The sequence below is a fragment of the Indicator indicator genome, chromosome 5 (genome assembly GCF_027791375.1).
Source record: "Indicator indicator isolate 239-I01 chromosome 5, UM_Iind_1.1, whole genome shotgun sequence".
NCBI classification, from domain to species: Eukaryota; Metazoa; Chordata; class Aves; order Piciformes; family Indicatoridae; genus Indicator; species Indicator indicator.
Window position 1 is genome coordinate 44,095,988 of NC_072014.1, and position 21,984 is coordinate 44,117,971.

Sequence of the window (21,984 nt, forward strand, 5' to 3'; positions counted from 1 at the left end):
TGTCCCACAGTCAGTTCGTATCCCAAGTAAGTTACTTGCTGCTGGACTATTTGGGCCTTTTGTGGGGAGACTCGATACCCATTAAGTCCCAGAAAATTTAACATACTAGCAGTCCACTTTTCACATTCTTCTGTGGTTCGAGTTGCTACCAAGATGTCATCTACATACTGTAGTAGGACTCCATCTCCTTCTGGCTGATCCCACTTCTCCAATTCTTTTGCCAGTTGATTTCCAAAAATAGTGGGGCTGTTTTTAAATCCCTGGGGCAACACTGTCCAGGTCAGTTGGCATTTTCGGTTAGTTTCTGGATTCTCCCATTCAAAAGCAAACAGCGACTGACTTACAGGGGCCAGAGGTAGGCAGAAAAAAACATCTTTTAAGTCCAGGACAGTAAACCATTCTAACTCAGTCCTCAATCGAGTTAAGAGAGTGTATGGGTTTGCTACTACCGGATGAATGTCCCTCGTAATTTTATTTATGGCCCTTAGATCCTGCACTAGCCGATACCCTCCTGTGGGTTTCTTCACGGGCAAAATTGGGGTGTTGTATGATGATTCACATTCTGTTAACAGCCCATATTTTATAAATTTTTCTGTTTCAGTCATTTGTTCCAGTAATAACTGGATATCATCCCAGTCTGGGTTATGCTGCCTGATCATAAATCGAAAATGAGTACCTGTCCCTGTAGGGTCATTATGATAATTTTTAGCCTTTTTCCTCCAGCTATCCAAATCCTGACTTGTAAAGGGTACCTTAATCCAGACTGGACACAGGTAGGATCTCTCCAAAAGACTTGGGTATCGAAAGAGATTTCAGTACAAACTTATATAGTCTATGCTTCTTATCTTATTCGGAAATATATCAATGTGAAAATATCAATGTGAAAATAACAGAGGGATGTTGAGGTTTACACAGGCAATCCTGTTTCCTCCTGTCTATACAAAGGTTATCTATCTAAAGATGACAGGGGATAGCAATATTTCACAGAAAGTCAAAGGTTATCTATACAGGGGATGGAAGTCCTGGTTCCTGTTTGTTGGGCTTTTCCTTCTTTTCTTCAATCACTTATTTGCCAAGACCTTGTAACTAAACTACAACAGACATAGGCAGCTTTGTGTATCTGTCAAAGTCCTGTATTCTAACATTCCTAAGCTGGATCCACGACTCCTTGCTGGATATCTACGCATATGCAGAATGATAAACTGGCTCCGAGTATGCAGAACAAGAGATAAGGAACTGAAACAATGCAAAGAGACTGAGATGATGCTGAACTCCTACCCTATAAAAGGAGTCTATACGATACTGTCAGTTGCGAGCCGTGGAGGAACAGGAGATTCCCCCGGCTGCCCAGCGCTGTTTTTGCTCACTTACCAAATAAAACTTTAAATTTAACCACATAAAATTGGAGTGGTCATTTTTTGTCTATTACAGTTGTCATGGTAAATTAAAATGCAAAGCACAATTTGCTTCCCTTCAGGAATGGAGATGCCTGTAGAAATACTCACATCAATGTCATATAGGGGGAAAAAATCCCCAAACCATCAACTGAAATGATGTGAGTTAAAGCCAAGAGTCTTTGCAGCAATCCAAAAGTGCAAATTACAATCACTTCTCCAGGTAATCACCTGAGATTGCTGCAGTTGCACTAATCAATTGCTAATCATTAGTGTTTCATTTCTGGAAACTCCAGCTCAAACTTCTGATTAGGCAGCAAGGATAAGACTTCAACTCCCTGGTTGCAAGACCAATGCTTGCACAGTGCAGGAGCAGAGCTCTGGCTGGCTCCTGGGCAGCAGGTGAGGGCTGGCATGGCATAAGCAGGAATGTTCTTGATCTTGAATGTTCTTGATCTTGAATGAGGACAGGAAGATACATGCACAGTATCTGCTCATGCTGCGGTCTCTGCTAGGCTTTTACCCTCTTTTGCTGACAAAATGATCCCTAATTTCTCATTGGCCAGGAAATTAGTGCCTTACTGACCTTCTGCCTGCTGCCCCTGCTATTCCCAGCCTGGGTGGTTATTTTCTGCATTTGGTTGGGTTTGATGAGTGTTGTGAAGGCATTACATGCCCAGAATTATGTCCCCTGATACCAGCTAACTTGTCCCAACATGTTCTGGGAAGTCCCCCTTCCACCTTCCTTTCAGGAAGGGAAGACAAAAGGCTCAGGCGCCTGCCTGTCTCCTAAGGGGCAAACAAGAAGCAGGCACCCATCTCAATGGGATGCCTATGCTCTGTCCACCTATGGGCATAATTCTAGCTTCACCTTTCTATAGGTGGAAGCAGGTTGTTGTCAAGTGTGCCCATTGGCTAGTTTCCAGCCTCGAGGGTCTATAAGTATTGCTCCGTTTTGGTGCCACCTTGCTCTCTCCTTTGCTTTTACCCATCATGCAACTCAAGATTGTGTAAGCTAGAAGCCTTCCCACGCAAGCGTAATGGAAGCCTCTGTGAACATGGAAGCCAGCCCACGGAGTGTGCATCGAGGACCCGCAAAGGATGACCCCGTCGCCAGAAGCGACGTAGACCCAGTCGAAAAGGACTGAGGGAAGCCCCCAAAGAAGGTAAGCTGTAACCCAAAGGGGGAAGGACTAGCCCAAGCCTGGCTGTCCAGAAACGCTGCAAGCTAATTAAGCAGCCAAACAAGCAGAAACGCATTTTGCGTGGCCCCCGCAGATTGCGGGAGTGAAAGGAGCCGCCCTCTGCAGCCGCTCCGCAGCCCGTATCAGGGCGAAACACCTGGGATTTTTCCCCGAGGGAGAAGAGAGAGCAAAAGATTAGCCTCTCCATTGAAGTCAAGGCAATGACTGTACCATTATAATTTAAATGGAAGCAGTCGCCTAGAGAAGCGGCAGTCAGCTCACCTCGAGCCGAGTCGAGGGGGGGAAGCATCGCGTCACTCACCCCCCACCGGAGACCTGCCTACGGGAAAACCGTCCTCGATCGTAGGGTCGAGCACCGAAAGACCTGGCCCTCCTGAGCCGTCCTCCAGTCAGGGAGCCAGTCCCTCTCCGCAGACCGCGGGAGGAGAAAGCCAACCTTCCCCCCCGCCCCGTAGAGCCGGGAGGGAGAAAGAAAGCACCGCCCGAACGGGGCCATCCTCGAGCAGAAGCAGATACCCAGCGAGCCCGCGTGATCCGGCAATTTGTCTCGCTGCATGTATCTTTCATGTGTATAACATTTAGTAATGTTCTATTCAAAGCGCCCGCGCACAGCCGCGTGGTATTTCCAGCTTAACCTGCCTCCTGATAACGTTATAAATAGCTCTTACATAGCTAGCCGCCGCGAGCGCCTTGTCGAGTCTCCATCTAGTGGACAAGTGGCGGAACTGCACCCTTTCATTCCCTTAATTTGAAATTGACTGTAAATATTATAATTGGGTATAGTTGTAAATACTAAATCAGTTATGGTCTATATTATTACAACCGTGCACCCAAATCAATATATATATAAAGCAATTAATTGAATATTATTAATAATAAACAATTTCATAACTCATATTTTCATAATTCATAATTAATAATCACCATCCTCCATCCCTATTCACCCTCTCCACGACAATGAGCTGAGAAGAATACATTGGCATTGTGGAACAAGGCAGATGTGCAGCATGTAAACCTGCAATGTGTAAAATCCTTGCCACACAGCAGCCTTGGTGCTGTTCTGTCCCCACATCTGTCCATACCCCAGCTTGGGCAAACAGAAAGAGGCTTGGCAGTCATGTTTGCTATTCTGGCACTTACTTAAATACACAGGGACTGTAAGATGTCTATGGGAACAGAGCCTGTCCCTCAGCTACCAAAGTGGGCCTTGGGTCTTCGTTCTGAAGGCATTGCCAGAGTAGGCTGACACTGAGGCTGAAGCAGCAGAGCAGTTCCTCTGCTTAGGGTTCCAGCATTTCTGAAAAGAGAAACTGAACCCTGCCAGGTGTGAGCTGAAAAGCCAGCTCCTGAGGGAAGGATCTGGGAGGGAAGCACAGGAGTTGCCCATCCCAGGAGGCCAAGCTCACAGTTCTGCACATGCAGGGGCTGTTTCTCCAGCGTAACCAGCAGAGCTTTTTCCTTGTTCAGGTGGATGACTATGCACTTTGCTTTCCAGTGCTCCCTTTCAGGTCTCATTCTTCCCCTCAAAACAGAGATAGAATGTCTTTCCCCCTGCACTGCAGTTCAGGAGAGTCTCTGCCCCTGCGAACCTTCTGCCCTCCCCTTCAGCCCTGCAGAAGAGCCAGGCTGATGGCTGTGCAGCGACCATGCAGTGAAACCTCTCGGGCTGCTCACAGACCCCAGCTCTCCTGTGGAGCTCTTTGCTGGTTGAATAGGGGAGGCAGAGCTCACAGCTCCCTTCCAAAGGCAGCTGGCTTTACATGGCAGCACAGAGAACAAACTGACACAGCTTTTCAAGATAAAAAAATTATTTGGAACTAATTCAACAGATGTTCAAAAATGTGTGCTTTGGAATGTTTCTGATAAGAGTCACTGCAGCACTGATCTGCTGGGCTGTGGCAATAGAGACTTTTTAACATGTAGAACAACAATCACAAAAAACAAAACAAAACAAAAATCAAGCCAATCCTTTCCAGAAATATCACTGTTCAATATTCAAATCAAATTTCAGTGGAATCTGCAAAGTTTCCCACAAGCTTTTTTCACTGCCAACAATGGGGGAACAAGGGCTTGACAAGCTCTGCTCAGTGCTCTTTCATTTTATCTGCTCTTGTATTCGTGTTCCAGATTTTGCTCATTCTTCCTGTGACATGCTGCTGAAGACAGATAAGCAAGTACACGGGGCTGCATCAGAGCATTTGCCATAATTAGTTCAGATATCAAAATACAAAATGCTCCTTGGGCAGCAGAGGCCTTGGAATGTCCACAGATGCCTGGTGAAAGAGCTTGGCAGGCACTTACCTCATGTGGGAAGCAGGTCTCTCCCTGGTCCTCAGTCCATTATTGTGATGATTTGAAACTGTCTTTTTTTTTTTTTTTCCTTGCAAAGTTCAGAACAGAGAAAGTGAAAGAATGTAAACAAGTCACTATTGGGTGTAAGAAAGCAAAATAACGATTGTTCTAAACACTTCCGTTGGATAGATAGAAATGTTTAAGAACTATTACCCAAAACAAAGTAGGCACTCTGCACATTCTGCGTTCAGCAGTGGGGGCAGTTGCTGGGCTGTCTGGCTGCTGTTTCTTCTTCTCTTCTGGCTGAAGATAACACACTGACCTTGGCAGCTAAGTTAACAACTTTCTGCTTAACTAACTCTGCTTCTCTGTCCAGGGGGTCTGGGGGGAAGCTCCTGGGAGAGAGAGAGGCCCCTTTGGGAGGGTCCCCTTGGGGGGAAGCAAAGGGAGATCGGTTGTGCTTTTCTGTTGATTGTATATATTTGTAAATGTTGTGAATTTTGTATATTTGTACATATTCATTGCATTTCATTGTAGATTTTAGACTCTGCTTGTAAATACAGCTTTTCATTTGCTTCCAGACTGAGCTAGCCTGGTTATTGTCGGTGGGGGGGGAATTTCAGCTCACACCGACACAATTATGGTTGCCTGCATTTGTCAAGAGCACAACAAATATTTGTTAAAAGTCAGTGAGGCAGGAACAGAACTGGAATTTAGCAAGTTTCATAGCTTTCATTTTTCATTTACAAAGGTCTGTGCAAGTCACATTGTATGTAGGTGATGAGAGGCAATGATAGGCAAGATTCCTTGGAGAGGAAATATTTTGGGAGGGGAAACAGACCTCCTGACTGTCCTGGCTGCTGAGCCTGCAGACCTGGCTCTGTCTGTTCAAGCAGTCAAGGCACAGCTGTAAGCACATCTTTGGCTTTTAAGGGCCAAATGAATTTGAAGAGAGTTTTGCTCATCTTGGGTCTCATTGAAGTCTTTGTTCCACGTCACTAAGGTGACTAATGGAAAAGCAATTAAAACAGCTATAAACCAACCCAATACTACAAAGACCCCAAAATGGATGTTTATAATAGAACGTAGGAAAAATAGAGATTAAAAAAAAAGAAATTAAATTGGCCAGAGTTCCATTTCACTCACGATGCTCACTTCAGACAGAACAATTAGTGCACTTTTATAGCTTTTTATATTTTTCCCTCTCTCCCCATTTCTTCACCCATTATTAGTGCAATGGTTCTGAGACAACATCGGATGCGCTGGGAAAAGAATGAAATGAAAGGAAATGTGAATTGCATTAGGAATAGTCTGTTCTTAATGGAAGTCTTGCTGCCTCTCAGTGAAAGACTTCAGGGGGGTCACCTCTTTTTTTTTTTTTCGTTCTCAAACTGCAGGATGAGTTCTTAACACACAATGGTCTCATATCTCTACTGAGTATGATGCCCAGGAACAGAATTCTGTTTTCCTTTGAAGTTATACCAAGGAATCTTACTGCACCAATGAATGTTAATGAATTTCTGGACCAATTTAAATTAGTCCAAAGAAATGGTTTCTCTTCCCCAGTTTCAGACCATGAACATCCATCAGTTTGCCACCTTGTGCTGCTTCTGCAGAAAAATCTGCTCTTAGATTGCAGTGCATTTTGAGCTGAGAACCATCAGACATGACAGTATTAGGCTGTCTCCTGCATTGTGTTCTGTGAGCTCTCAGATCATGTTCAAGGAGCTTAGCATTGGCGCTTTTGAGGAACCTTACTCATTTGTACTCCCTGTATTTCCAGTTAGCTTTGACATAGTCTCTTTCTGGAAACTGAAATAGTTTATTCAGTGATCAAAAACCTTCATACTCTGGACCTGTTAAAAGTCCCTTGTAAAGGGACTGAGATGTTTCAGCTTTGGGTGACAGGAGAGATGGAAGAGGGCTTGGGGTTGCTTTTGTAGCAAGAGAACGGTGAGGCCAAAGCAAAGGTCTTGTCAGATCTTCTCAGCACTGGCTGGAGCTGCACTGTGAGAAGCCAAACCCCAAAACCCACCTGACATAAAGGGCTTTCTTTTCCTGCTGCTGTTCCTCACTGTTGCCTTTCCCACTCCCTCTGGTATATTTCATTTTTTGTTGTAGAAGAATTCAAATATAAACTTTCTTAGCCTTTTCTTACATGAAAACTGCCATGTTAAGGTAAGGTTTTCTGAACTCCTTGCATGGAGAGGAACTTGTGAGCTGGGACAGACAGTGAGTGTCCTATTGTCCCATGGAAAAAGGACTTGCTCTCTGCTATTACCCACCCGAGCACTTTATTTAAGATTACTCTGAAATCACCTATACAATATGCATCCTCTTTTCCCCTTTTTAGCCCAAGGAGTTCACTTACTGATTTGCCATTAACAAGAAAGTGATCCAGTCAAAAATCTTCATTTCATTTCACAACTCCTTGAAGAAGCCCTTTTTAGTACTTGAGTACACTTCCCAGAAGAGTATTGGGGGAAAAAACCCCAAACCACAACTCAGAAGAAAGCCACCAGCAATCAGAAAAGTTGTGTGCCAGCTGAGCCAAGACATCTTTTGGTTATTAACGAACAGTCTCCAGTTTGGAGCATTAAGCAATTTGTTAGCTTGCAGCAGAGTCGCTCACAAGTGGTTTCATTCATCTTACTGGCAAGGATCCCATCCAAGGGGGCCACAGTGTGTGCTCCAAGGTGGGCAGAGAGTCTCCATATGGAAGATTGTTACTTATGAGGGTGATTTTTGTATGGTTCAGATCAGCAAGGATGGCTTCCAGTAGAGCAGCTCCTGCGTGCTGACCCTGTCCAACGCGCTCCGCCAGGCCAGCTGCACTCTGCCCCTGAGAGGGAATTGAAAGATCAGAAAGGTTTCCTTTGGATGGTTCATCTCTTCCTGAGCCCTCTCCCCTTTCATGTGCTGTGTCTAATCACTGTTTAGATGAGCAAAATCCATTTCATGGGTCAGCTGCACAGCTCAGACCTTCTCTTTTCTCTCTTTCAAAACCTCCTGTCTGTGATGCTGGGGTTTTATTTCCCTATTTATGTGGGGTATGAATAGCTGATAGAGCATGCTGTGTGCTGGGCCTGGCCTGGAGAGACCCTGCTACAGACACCATAGCTGGCAATATTTCTGCTTCGCAGCTGTTCATGGGAGTACATAAGCCGGAGGATTCTCCTCTGGAAGGAGCTCACCCTCACTTTTGAAGTGTCTCTGCTATTTTTCCTCTCCTCACCTGCCTGTGGGGCCCTTGTAACTGTAAAGTTCCACACCCATCATTTCTACATCCACCCTCTGCCTCAGCAAGAGGTATGCTGAGATGCACCTTGCACAATTTTTGTCCTGTGGAGAGTCTTGAGCAAACACAAACCATTCTCACCTGCAGCAGACACTGCTAAGCACAGGCACACAGTGCTCGGACGGTTTTGAAACCATAGCCAAAAGTCTAACGGTGTTTGAAGCCACCCCCGTGCCAGGGACTGCCTCCAGAGCACTGCAACCCTCTGCTTCCCTGTGCACATCCTAGTGTGGCATCTTCCATACCTTGAATGAGCTGCCCTGCTCTTGTGGTCTAGAGACCTGTTAGACAACCTCTCTGCTTTTCAGCGAGGCTTCCAAAGCCATTTGTGGAGGGTATTGGGAGGGAAATCTGAATGTGCTGATCTTGCTTTCCTACCCCAAGGCAGGTATGAATGGAGACCACCAGCCTGCATGCTTATGAAATGGAGATGAATCAGGGAGATCTTTCCTCATTTGCCTCATCCTTCTCATTAACATTAATGGGAAAACAGAGTTTTCAAACTTGCACTGATTGCAAGAACACAACAGTTACCAAAATAAAATGGAAGGTTCACATTTACTCAAATAAATCAGTGACTAGAATTACTTTATAGGCCCAAATGAGGGCAAAACCACTTCAATTTCAGACCAAAATAATTGTGTCAGAACAATTTCCATTAAAACTACTGTGCTGGGGGGTTGTGGGGGTTGGGTTTGGGTTTTTTTGGGTTTTGTTAAAGGCTTCCCTTATTCTTACCTTTTTGAAAGTCAGAAATCTCTGTTTTCTGAACATGCTGAGGTCCTCTAGGGATTAGAGCAATTTCTATCCTAAGATGCTCCAAGGCACTGTTTGAACTAGGCTTGCAATTGCATCAGACCACAACCTAATTACCTCTCTTATAACATTACCTTGTAATATCTAAATTGCTTCCAGAAAAGGTGTTTCAATTAGGGGACATTTTATATCAGGCCACTTCACATTCTGTGTTCTTCTCCTATGGAGCCCATCCTCTACCACACACCATCATATCAGCAATAAAAAGGCATCTTTTCCATCGGACCATCAAGCCTTGGAAAGCAACAATGTAATAAAGCCTAATTAACACCCAGATTTTCATGTTGAAGAGCTGTCATGTTTTATCTTGTTGGGAAAAGGGTGAGAGTCCTTTCTGTTCAAGGCCAGGCTGGATGTGGCTCTGGGCAACCTGATGTAGTGTGAGATGTCCCTGCCCATGGCAGGGGGGTTGGAACTGGATGAGCCTTGAGGTCCCTTCCAACGCTGACAATTCTATGCTTCTATGTTTCTCTACCCTATCCATTACTCTTAAAGTGGCAATATTGACTGCTGCACTTGGCAAAACAAGACTGAGAAACAGATAAAGCAGTAGACAGAAAGCACAAGGCCAGGACCAGGCCAAGTGTCAGTCTCAGAAAAGCAATGTGTGTTCAAGGAAAAGGGAGAATGTCTTTGGGTTTGCCAGCTTCTCCCTCCTGCTGTCCCACTGCAGTGAAATTCCCCAGGTGTGCCCCAGCACAGATTCCAAGCAGGAGGCATCACTGCCACAGAGCCTTGCTGTGGTGGAGCTGTCTCATTGCATCTGTTAATTATGTCCCTGCATTCACTTCTCGGACAACTCAAGTGTCTTCAGCCCCCCTGGAAGCCAGTGGGCCAGGGTGGCCTCAAAAGTGGCGGTGAACCCACATGGACCTCTGTTGGGATGTTCTGCCTGAGCCAGGCAGCATCGCTGCATTTAGCTCATGGAAGCTTGCAATCCAGGGCACTTCTTTGTGCTGCTCTTATGTCACTGCTTTGTCACATCTTCATGAAGAAGCTCTAGAAAGAAGTGAGATACCAGGGCTTCTCTCTGTCCTCAGGCTTTGTTAGTCTCATGGAGCTCAGTTTTGAGCCTTACCCCGCAATCCTCAAATAGCAATCCCAGCTGGGAACAATGACCACGGACGCCACATTAGTGTGGTGTAATGAGAAAGAAAAGACTCAGACTCTGTTACCTTCATATGTGACAAGCATCACCACACCTTGGCTAAGCCAAAACAAAGCTACCAGGATCTCAAACTGCAGCTGGAAAGCTTACCTGTCCTGCTTTCTCTGTGTCAATACTAAGTGCCAGCATTTAAACTGCTACCGGTTTGTTGTTCCAAGAGACGAGGGAGTTTCTGGTTATCTCCAGAGACTACTAACTGCTAATTTCTTGGGTTCCTTATGTCTTTTTCTTTTTTCCTTCCGTCCACCTCTCACTCTTTTTTTTTTTTTTTTTGGCAGGAAAATACTTGCAGCATAGATGGACTTTGCTATGGTGAAGGAGAGTCAAGCCCCACCAGCCCCTGCCTCCTGTGAACCTGTGGTCTCTAAGTTCACCTGCTCTGTCAACGAAGTTAAGATGAGTTTCCTAAGATTTAGAAGCACTTACCTGGGAATTTATGGCTCTGCCTGTGAAACACATCACTCCTTCACTGGGCTACTGTGAATCTGTCCTGCATGCTGTGCCTGGGCAGTGTGAAGCGAAGGTCATTGGGAGGAGCAGCAATGCAGGCAGGGCAGCAGCAGACAGTACTCTGCTGCTGGCACTGTGTGTCTGGGCATGGATCTTCTCCTGGCTAAAACCTGACAAACCTCCAAATCACAACATCAAAACAGCACCTGACAATAACATTTTGATATGCAGGCAGTGCCCAAATCCATCAGCTAAAGGTGATGGACCCTCAATACCTCTGCCATCATCTCACAGGTACAACTCTCTAGGCGCACAATCTGTTTGTGAAGCACTAGTCTCTACTTCTGGTATCTGGAATAACTCTTTCCTTTCCTGAGCCAAATTCTGTGAAATGCCACACAAAAGATCTTCGCTTGGCAGGGAGTCTAAGTGATAGGGATCAGCCACTCCTTACCTTCAGCTCTTTGAAGCACCTTCTGGATGCTGAGGGCTTAAGCACAACTCTTCCATGGTGACACCTAGGTATAAAGAACAACCATCACTTACCACTTGCCTTGCAGGTAATGTCTGTTTCCAGCAGCACCCTCCTCATGCCCACCTCCCCCTGCCACCTGCACCTCTGCATCTGCTCAGTGCCAAGATGCTGTCGCTGCTTTGAGGTCGATTCAGGTACGGCTCTGAAAAGAGCTCCCCTGCCTCTGGGATTCTGTAAGCAAGCAAATGACAGAAAGGGATGTGAGTGACAGGAGCAGTGTGCTTTGCAGCTTTGCATTCCTTTACGGGGACTAGACCAGCAGGGCCCTCCTGGAAGAGGAGGAAGCTTCCTCTTTTCACTGGGGAGCAGCCGGGGATGCTCAGAGGCTCCTAGAGAGTCCAAGGTATGGCAGCAGAAAGTGAGAGCTGTATCCCAGCAGCTGGAGGCCACAGCTCCAGTGAAGACACTGCCAAGGAGATCAGTGAACAGACAAGTTCTTCTCAGTGGTGACAGAAAGGCCCCTGAGAAGGACCAAAAAGACCCAGCAGTTTCCAGCAACACAGCTCCTGAAAGCTGTGGTCTTTATGTCCTAAAACTCTAGCTTTTGGAATTTCACATTCCCTGTCAGGAAAAGGTGCAGGCAGATCGACCCCATGTGCTGCCCAACTGAAAATCCCACTGGTTGCTACTTGTCTGTGGATAAGGCAGACCTGGAGAGGAGCTTGGTGCTCCTGAAAGCTGTGGGTTTTCCTCCAGGAATATAGCTTAGTTTGATGAGAAATATTATCTGTGGTCATAAACCTTGCCTCCTGTCTGCCCTTCTGTTGTGTGGCCACAGCAGGAGCAGCTTCAGGAGTGAGCTGGTCCTGATTGCTGTATTAGGCAGCCTCATTGCTAATACAGGGACAGTGTAACAAGAGCATGGATTAAAGGGGGAAAAGTGCTTTTGGTTTGGAATTTATAAAGCTAGAAGTGGTTTGGAACAGATCGGGGCTCACTGCTGAATAATTTCAAATTGTGAAAGGCTTGGAAAGAAAGGGGTTGTCAGCATTGTGGTCAGACCTGAACACCTCCTCTAGAGCTCTGCATTGCTGGGCAGTGCCTGCAGAGATAGATCTGTATATGTTCTGTGGCTGGCAAGGAGGTCCCCGTGGAATCAAAACCACTCCTGCTCACAGACTACTCTCAGAACATCTGCTTTTATGTCATTTTGTGCCTACAACTTCTTGTTACCCTCCATCCAGTTAACACCTCTGTGTTTATCTGTAAGTGCACACCCAGCATCAATACTTCATTGATTACTTTGTGCACAACTTTTATGGGCTCCATGGTTTAAGTGTTTGGGAAATAAAAAGTAAATTAATAGATGGAAGCTTTCAACAACTCTGCTAGAACAATCTGCTGGACAAGCACTTTAGAAAGCTCTGGTAGCACAGCAACAATGAGAGACATAAATAATTGCATAATATGAGAGATGCTATGGAAAGCAAAGCCTGATAGAAGGATATGCACCACAAAAACCCCTCATGATGACTTCCCACAACCATAATGCAAGGACAGGAACAGTTCTAACAAGAGCATGTATGTTATTGCTCATAGCTTTAGAGGGTGACTTGAAATGAATCCTGGCTATTATTGCATTAGAAATGTGTCTTCAGTTAACCATTACAACAGCCAAATTACCTTGTGAGGAGATCCCTTTGAATATCAATAGGAAAGATGGCTTGAGACTGAGGCTTAGGACATGGAGACAAAGTTCCCAGCCCTGCACAAAGCTGCTGGGTACTCATCCAATCTTACCTCCCCTTGGTTTCTAATTATAAAATGTAGTACTTCTCTCTGCTTTGTCCTCCCCCCCCCATCTATATTGCAAGTGAAGTCAGGTAGTGTCTGTCTTCTGCTGAAAGGCAGCCTCGGACAATGAGGCTTTTATCTTCATCAAGGAAATACTGGGTGAAACACCACTAGAACTAAGCACCAAATGGTGATATGAGACATTACTGTCACTGCTGGTGGAGGACTTCAGCAGCATTGCTGCTGCTCTGCTGGCACTGAGAGGAACTTGGTTCCTGATGAAGAGTCCAGCTGAATTCAGCAAGCTTAGTTACCACTCAGAGAGAGACAGCAGAAGCTGCTCAGTGGAAGAGCTACACAATCATTGTTATCTCCAGAATCATTTGCCATTCCTCACACTGAGATTCAGTTTCCTTCCATTGAAATGGCTGCTTCAATGGCTAGAGTAGATAGGATTAGATACACAAGTATTAGAAATAAAGCTAATTGGAGTGTCAGTGAGAGCTGGGGGACTGGTGAGGGATGACAGAAACCATGCCTGGCTTCCTCCCACATATCACACAACATGTCAGAATTAACCAGAGTTGAGTAGCTGGGAAAAGTTCAGTATGGGGCATAAAAAAGGAGGAGGAGAAGGTGTTGTGTTTGGTACAGACATTTGCTGCCCCTAACACCTCCATCCCTTGCTGCAGCACTCAAGGTGCGCTCTGTGCTTGTTGCTCTGGGAGCACTCCATGGAGACCAACGCTGGGAACCTTTGCATGGGAGAAACTGAAACGTGTGTAATTCTGGTTTCATTTTTGCTGTTTAGACAGCCTGCCTCCTGTGTTCCAGGCCCCCTCCAGCCAGCTGCTGATGTTTCTTGGTGAGAATTTTGCTTACCAGTTAAGAGCGGTGGATCCAGAAGGGTCAGCTGTGCTATTTGCCTTAGAAGCTGGGCCACAGGCTGCCAGGCTCTCTCCTGCTGGCCCTCTCCTCTGGAAAGCTGACTCAGAAGAGACACAGACCTTCAAATTCACGGTGTCAGATGAGTGCAATGCACAGAGCAGATACTCTGCCGAGGTAAGGAGATGAACACACCCTGAGGGGAAGCCAAAACAAACCTGTTTGTCATGTCGCTGTTTTGGTGCAATTATCATTATAGCCAATATTCGTTAGGGTCCTGAAAACGAAGACTTCAGCCATTTCCTCACAAGTGTGCTCTCCAGCACAGCAATAATGATCAATTAACAGAACAAATATCCCGGAGAACACAGGAGCTGTATATCCAGTGAACAAGAGAGGGCTATTGATTGCTGCTTGCAAGAAGCTCTTGTGGAGCCTTTTAATGGACCATTAATCTGCTTTAAAATTCACATCCTGCATTTGCAGTGCAGAAAAAAGCACATAACATGAAAGACCAAGTCTGAGCTATAAAAGGGAGATTATAACTCATTGCCAAGGATATTTTTAGAGGATGTCTTGCTCTTATGTCATTGCTCCACACTGAGTTTCTTGGCAGAGCTCATGCATTGCTTGTCTTTGTTGTGTAGCCTAGCATAAAGCCTAGGGTGAGCTGATACAGAGGGATGCAGCCTCTTGACATAGGAACCATTTGTGGAGAAAAGATCTTTCCTCTTAAAGATTCTTATTTCCACTCATTCATAAAATCACCACACAGCAAAGGGGAAACTGGAGTCTAGATATTGAATCATAGAATTGTTTCAGCTGGAAACATCCTCTAAGATCAAGTCCAACCATCAACCCAACCCAACCCATCAACCACCATGTCCCAGCTGCCATAGCCACAGGTTTCTTGAACACCTTCAGGGATGGGGACTCTACCACCTCCCTGGGCAGCCTGTTCCAATTCCTGACCACTCTTGCAGCAAAGCAATTTTTCCTCATCTCCAACCTAACCCTCCCCTGGCACAATTTCAGGCTGTTTCCTCTCTTTCTACCACCTGAGACTAGGGAGAAGAGACCAACCCCCACCTCACTCCAGCCTCCTTTCAGGGAGTTGTGGGAAGCAATGAGGTCTCCCCTCAGCCTCCTCTTCTCCAGACTAAACAACCCCATATTTTTTGATGAAACATTCAAACCAGATCTATGTTAAACCAGGAGAGGCAATACAGAGGTCTCAATCTGTTGAGATGCTGCTCTTGTAGGTAGAATACAACCATGGATCTTTCTTCCCTGAAGAGAGAGACCAGCTAGGGAATTCCCCAACTCTGTCTCTGCCTGGGGGCCATTTGTAATGTGAAAGAGTAAGGAAGGCAGGCAGACAAAGATAAAAGATTTCTCTTTTCTTCTTTGAAGAATGAGGAACAATTCTGCCTTCAGAGGGTATGTAATAACTGCTGGTACAGCACACAGGATTTTTTTTTCTAATGCACAGTTAGAATGGGCCCCTAAAGGATGAAAAGAAAACACAAAATCTCTTGAAAGTGAAGCTTTCAGTCAAATATGCTGAGTATGAGACCATTTCTCTAGACAAATGAAACTGGCTAGAAACCAGTGCTGGACACCTACAGATGTGTCCCTTCCTCACCCCTCGGCTGGGATTCCTCAGAGGCATCTCACCGTGATTGCCTTTGGCCTCCCCCAGGTGGGAGTGAAGCCCTGCAGGTGCCTGAATGGGGGAACTTGTGTTACCAACGTCAAATTGTCCCCAGGCCTCGGTGAATGCCTGTGCCTGTGTCCCAGTGGCTTGGCTGGGGAGCTCTGCCAGGAAGCCCTGAAGGAGTGCAGCTCCCAGGCCTGTGGCAGAGGCACCTGTGTGGGCAGTGTGGGCCTCTGTGAGTGTTCCCCCTGGGCTTCCCCTCTCTGATCTACCTACAGACATACGCTGTTGCAGGGCTTCTTGGGTGCTGCATGGTCACCAGGATCTCTCAAACAGATTGCATTCACGTTTCCTTCAGCTTCCATTAGCTTAGACAGATAGAAGATGTGCAAACCCCACAGTCCATCCATGCTCAAGGGAGGAAAACTTGCCTAAAGCTCTATGGTCCTGAACTGAGCACTCAAGGAGCCTTCCTGATCTCAGCTTCCACCTGCTTATTTCCTGTGGATTTGTCTATCCATGAGATGGGCTAGGGGACAACTAGAGTGGAAGAAAGAAAAGACAGAGGTGCAGGACCCTTTAAGACTGCACAGGATCTGACTAAATCAAGTCAGCAAAAGAACTTGGAATGAATTCTTTTTTTAGGTCTAGGAAGTAGAAGCAGATACAGGAAACATGTAAAAAATAAATCACTCTTTAGTGCCACTTGAAGTTCCATCAAATTTAGGCATTAGTGACCCACAATCCCAGTTCTTTGCCAGACATGCTGATGGAAGCCAGTCTAACCTTTTACACAGGAGAGATGAAGGGAAGAGAGATGATCCCTGCACCAAAACAAAGATGCTTTTAGAAAAGCAGAATGAGAAACAAGAAAGGCAGAGACCAAGCTGGAGAATGAAATGCAAAGAGGAATGGGGAGGTGCGATGCAAGGCAGAAGAGAAGCCCCTAACAGACAGTGAGGATGAGCAGAGACCATGTGCCTGCCCACCGTGCCACTCCCAGTCAGCCCTGACTGCTTCCCCTGCTGACAGCACAGACAGGGACTCCCCATGTTCTGCAGCCTTCTGGAGCTTGCCTCAGCTGAGTCCCTGCTGAGGCTCACAGACCACCCACTAGCTCCTCCAGCTGGCACCTACACTGCAGCTGCTCATCCCACCAGCTTCCAACAGAGACACCTGGCACATGGTCCTCAACATGCCTTCTGCAGCTTCACACAAGTTGTTGTCTTTTCATTCTCAGTTTAGCTCTTCAGGAAGCACAAAGCAAGTCTGAACATACAGGACTTGAGCAGAATTTCTACACCTGGCTCTTGCTCAGCTTTGTTATTAGTTAAAATAATACCCCTCAGCCAGACATGGGTAAGCAAAGGCACTGTGCTGCTGCCCACTCTTGTCAGGTTAGCCTCCTGCAAGAGAAAGGTGAAATCGTGAGGACAACTCTTAGATCAGAGCTGTTCCAACAGCAGTGCAGCAAAAATCACCTTGTGCTGAGCTCAGGTATCAGTCCTTGCATCTGCCCAACCCTCTCCTTCGTTCCCGTACAAAAGCATGAAGGAGTCCACGATGGTGGCTGCTCTGCAGTACTGCAGGCTGAGGAATCATCAAATCCCATCCTCACTGCTGAGTATGAAACTCAGGTTTAAGCAAAAGCAGTGAAGAGGCTTTACCCAACGGGCCCACGTGGGCAGAAAGGTCTCTTTTCTGTCTTTCAGCGGTTCAGGAAATCTTCTTTGTTTTAGTAGTGTGGGACTGCAAGTCCAGGTTTCATTAACTATAAAATTCCAGCAGAAAGGAATACTAAAAATCACTCAGAAGTGGAGGTTCAGAGAAACAGCCCAAAAGGTCTGTGGCATTGGCTCCAGGTAGTGGCACCAAAGAGCCAAAGCTGCCAAGCCAAGAGCATATGCCACCAGAGACTCTACTGGCACAGGAACATACAAGCCTCAGCAAGAAAGTTATAAAATGAAAGTTTGATCAAAATGTAAACATCCCCAAACCAAACAAAAACATGCAGAATATTGCATGTTTTGCATACAATCCTGGAAATGAGACTCCTGTGAGGAAAGGGAAACGTGGGAATCTTTTAGGTGCTATTTGGTTAAACATTGGAGATCTGCAAGGAGAACCAGGGGTGAATTGCATTAGCAAAAAGCAACCAGTTCCATCCATCTGCTCCTGTGGTTTGATCTTCACCAGTCTGACACTGCTGCCCTTCTCTCTCATGCTGTATTACACACAGGGTGAGTGAGGCCAAGCTCTGTTATTCTGTGGCAAAGGGTCTGCCATAATTGCAATTCATTGTTGATAAACCCATCTGAAGCTTATTCTGCAGTGTGGTTCTCACACAAACAGTAAAGAACTACATATCCAACACTTCAGAAGAACACAGCTGGAAGCAAGGTACAGCTGACTCCAGAGACAAGGCCCAGGACACCTTGATGGCCAGAGGAACAATTGTTTTTTCCTGAACCCTTAATTCTTTCCAGGTAAAAAAAACCTGCAGTTATTTTGCTGTTCTTCCCTGGCCCAAAATGCTAAAACGAGACAACAATATTAAAAAAAAAAAAAAAAAAGGAAAAAAAAAGAAATAAATAAAGAAAGAAGATGATTGAGTGAAGCAGAAATACACCTCAAAGTTTTAATAGCAGGTGAAAAATTATAAGCAAGTGGAGCTGCAAGCCAGCTGGGAAGGAGATGCTTTTCCTTGAGTGCAGGTTCTGTGACAACAATAAAAGCTCCTCCTCGATGCTGTGTTTATGTCTCAATTCCCCAGAAAGCCATCAATAATCTAATGAGAAGGCAATGCTGCTCTGCTCAAGTGACAGCACCACTTCACCCTCAGATCTTTACAAATGACAGCCAGTAGGGAGCAGAAACAAAACACTAACTCTTTGGAGAGCTTCTCAAGTGCCTGAGCACAGACAACAGAGGGTGCTGCTAAGCAGCAGTAATCCAGGTGCATCTCAGGTACTGTAGGGGTACAAAGTAGGAACAAGAACAAGGCAGGGAGAGAAGAAATCTGAGAGAAGCAAGACTCCAGAATTATTGCTGCTTTACACTTCAGCAGCAACTCACACACATTCATCTCACCCAGTGTTCAAGGCTCCTTCACTGCCCCTGGGCATTGCTGACAAGAATTCCTGGTGTTTCTCCTTTGGCCACTGAGAATGTGACTGTCGCCAGCCTGAGAAGACAACTCATCTGTCGAAACTGGACCTCATCCCAGAGCCAGTCTTTGTTTCCCCACACATTGATGGTCAGCATGAAACCGGGGGCAGCAGGACGAGGGAACTCTCACTTCATTTTGCTGTTCAGGACATGGAAGATGACTTGTTCATGGCTTGTTGTGACCACAGAGTCCCAAGAGGAGATGCCCTGTTCCTTTAGAGCCAGCTTAAAGTCAACACAGTCAAAAAGTCTTTCTCTGCATCTGTAGATGGTCAGCTCCTCTCAAGGCATAAAGGACTTCACCTCCTCAGGCAATTGCCCATGCAGGGCTGGAGAAGAGCTGGCACAGAAACAGACGCTTCAGCCCTGCAACCTGAGCAGCTTTCATTCCCCTTGTTTCCAGGTGTCCTGCAGCAGTGCCAGGAGAATGGAGACCCCCCCTTGTGCTGCATGCACTGGAGGTGGTGTAACCAGAAAAAGAGACACTCCTTGGGGCAGTATTCGGTTCCTTTCTGCTGCTTCTTCAGCAACCTGCAGCCAAGGTTCAGACTTTGCAAAGGTTTGTCCTTGTCTCAGGTGGATTTGCATGATGTCCAGGTTGATCGGATGCTGTTTGAACTGCAGTCTCTAGGAGGGAAAGAGGTGCCTGCATAGCTCCAACCTTATGTCCCAGAAATCCACCAAGTGACTGCATTTTTCAATTTACCTTGTGACCTGGGGGGGTCCCTTTGCTTCCTGTCATTCCCTTGCCTCTGAGATTTTAAAGCAAGCCAGCCCTTTGCAGCAAAAATAGAGTGCACAGGAGGGAGGAGAGGGGACTGAGGGAGAAGTGGCTGCTGCTACTGCACCTGGGATCTTCATCCCTCCCGTGACTGTCTGGTATCATGTTTACTCTTTGTATGACACTCACACAAAGGAAATAACTGCTGACCTGATCAGAGGATAACTCATGTCAGATTTTCCATGACTTGATGTCTAATAATCTCCCAACATGTCATCAGAAAGCAGCACCAGAGAACAGCAGCCTGATGCTAATTAAATCATACAACAGAAAGAATAACCCCAGCTGTAGCAAGGGAGGAAAAAAGTAAGTTAAGCCCTGCAGTCCTATGTGATGGCCAACTTCAATGGAAGTGGAGCATGCAAAGCAAAGCCCTTTAGCTTGAGGTGGCACCAGAAAAGGGACATGGCTTCGGTGCCATTGGGTTTTTAACTCCACAAGGCAAAGCTGGCACGAGAAGGTGATATCACCTCAGTCAACAGAGACTTCAGTTTGAGGTTTCCACATGCAGATGCTGATTTAACTTGAATGGAGTACTGGAAACAATCTGAAATGCTGAAGCAATGTCAGACTATGTAGGAGGAGATGAATTAATAATGTTCTGGGTTTATCACCCTCCAATTCATTCCACTGCAACAAAGATCTTCTTCGAAGAAAAAAAAGATTAATATTCTTTTATCCTTGGATCAACTCCCATGCTGAAGCCAGGCATCTGCTCTGGAGCCTTTCTGCACCTTGTGCTATGTCCCGAAGGCAGGAGCCCAGGCAATCCACAAGGCAGCCCAACCTTCTTGGGTGTCCCTGGAAGGGGCATGCTGTAACAGAGGGGACAGACAGGGGCCAGTTCACAGCTTGCTCTCAGGGCTGCATGTTCTGCTTACCAGCAACACCCAAGCAAGTTCTCAAGTGCACAGAGACAGCAGCAGGCACAGCTGGAGCCCGAGGGGGGTTTTAGCAACGTTATTTGGGATTGCTCTGCATCATTTGCTGTTCACATCATAGCTTTAACTACTGGGTCACCTTCCCCTCCAGGTATCTGTTAAATCATCCAGAGCTGTGAATTTGAATATCGATTGCTTCAAGGGATCTTTAAAACCCTACTTCCAAAACCAGCAGAAGTCAAGAGATATTGTTTAGGGTTCAGGTGTTCACATTTTCATTTTAAATAGAAAAAAAAATAGAGGTTTGTTTTTTTTTTTTTTTTAAATTATCATTTTGTAAGGTTTACCTTCAGCCAGAGCCTGTCAGGCTGGCTCACAATAAGCTCTGTTTATGTCAGATTCAGACAGAAAGGCGAAGCACAGTAGGTGGGGCATGGCTCTTCATATCTTAAAGCCAAAATGGTGACATTCATTGGCTCCTACAGCACAAGACAAAGATCTCATATCAACAAGACAACAAAAGCAGCAGCAGGGATGTGCAGTGCAGGGGAAATCATTAATTTAACATGCAGAGCTTTCTAGGAGCTGCAGTCTGGAGTTCAGCACTTGTGGTGCCAACAATGAGAGCAATAAACAGTGTGAGAAAAGCAGGTTTGAGTGAGGCAGGGGGAATGGCTCCAGCACACACCATGCACCCTGTAACCAGGGCACAGCTGAGAACCAAGCCTCAGCCTGCTTCAGCCTGGAGCTGAGGAACAAACAGGGACTCTCTCCTGATTATTAACCTCCCCTTTGTTTTGCCACAGGGCTTTCTGGTCAGGAAGACAGGAATGAATGTGAAGAGAAACGTTGCTTTCCCGGAATGCCTTGTGTGAATACCTCTGGATCCTATGCATGTGGCTCCTGCCCCCATGGGATGGGGGGAAGTGGTAAGCCTTGCAAATGTAGGTGTTTTACATGATTTATTTTGATAGATGAGGGGGAAAGCCAGGTTCAATTCTACTACTATTATCCTTAATTGAGTACTTTGCCACTCACTTCAGCTACAAACCTTTAAGTATACCGGGCAGACTATTGTCATGTTCTATTAATAAGGATAATTGCAAATTGGTCTCTGCTATTTCTCACTGCAGTTTGGTTTCAATTTGGTCAGAATGAACACTCTATCATATAAAAAAAACATTTTCCAGGTGCCAGCTAGATCATTTCCCCTCGTCCTCCACTATTCCACTCCTACATATACCATCCAATAACAAGCGTTTGAGGAGCACCGCTAGGATTACTTCTGCTTTGGGCAAATGCTGTGTAAAGAGGATGCAGGGCAAGAGGAAGAAGATCCATGGACAAATCCTTCACCCTTTCCCCTCTTCTTTCAAGGTGTCCTTTCATGAGAGGACAAAATCCACAGCTGCTGAGGTCATGCTTGCTGAAAAGTCAACTAGGTCTGATCTAGTGAGGGAAATGGCCTGGAACAATTTTACGCCTGCTTAGTATTTGCTTTTGAGGAAACAGCTTCTTTAGTAGGGAGCCTACCATGACTTTGTACTCTGCTGACATCTTCCCAACACAAGGAATGTGACCTACTCTCTGCTTACTTCAGTCACATACACAAAAATCTTCTCCAAAAGATAACATTTTGTTGACCAGAATGAGAGAAATCAATACTTGAAGTGGTTCAGGTTTGTGTGTTTGTTTGCTGGAGTTTCCAAAGAAATCTGAG

At 45.9% G+C, this 21,984-nt stretch overlaps 1 pseudogene; it reads left to right on the forward strand.

The window, feature by feature from the left end:
- Positions 1 to 21,984, forward strand: part of LOC128967230 (von Willebrand factor D and EGF domain-containing protein-like) — a 193,543-nt pseudogene that overhangs the window by 106,481 nt on the left and 65,078 nt on the right.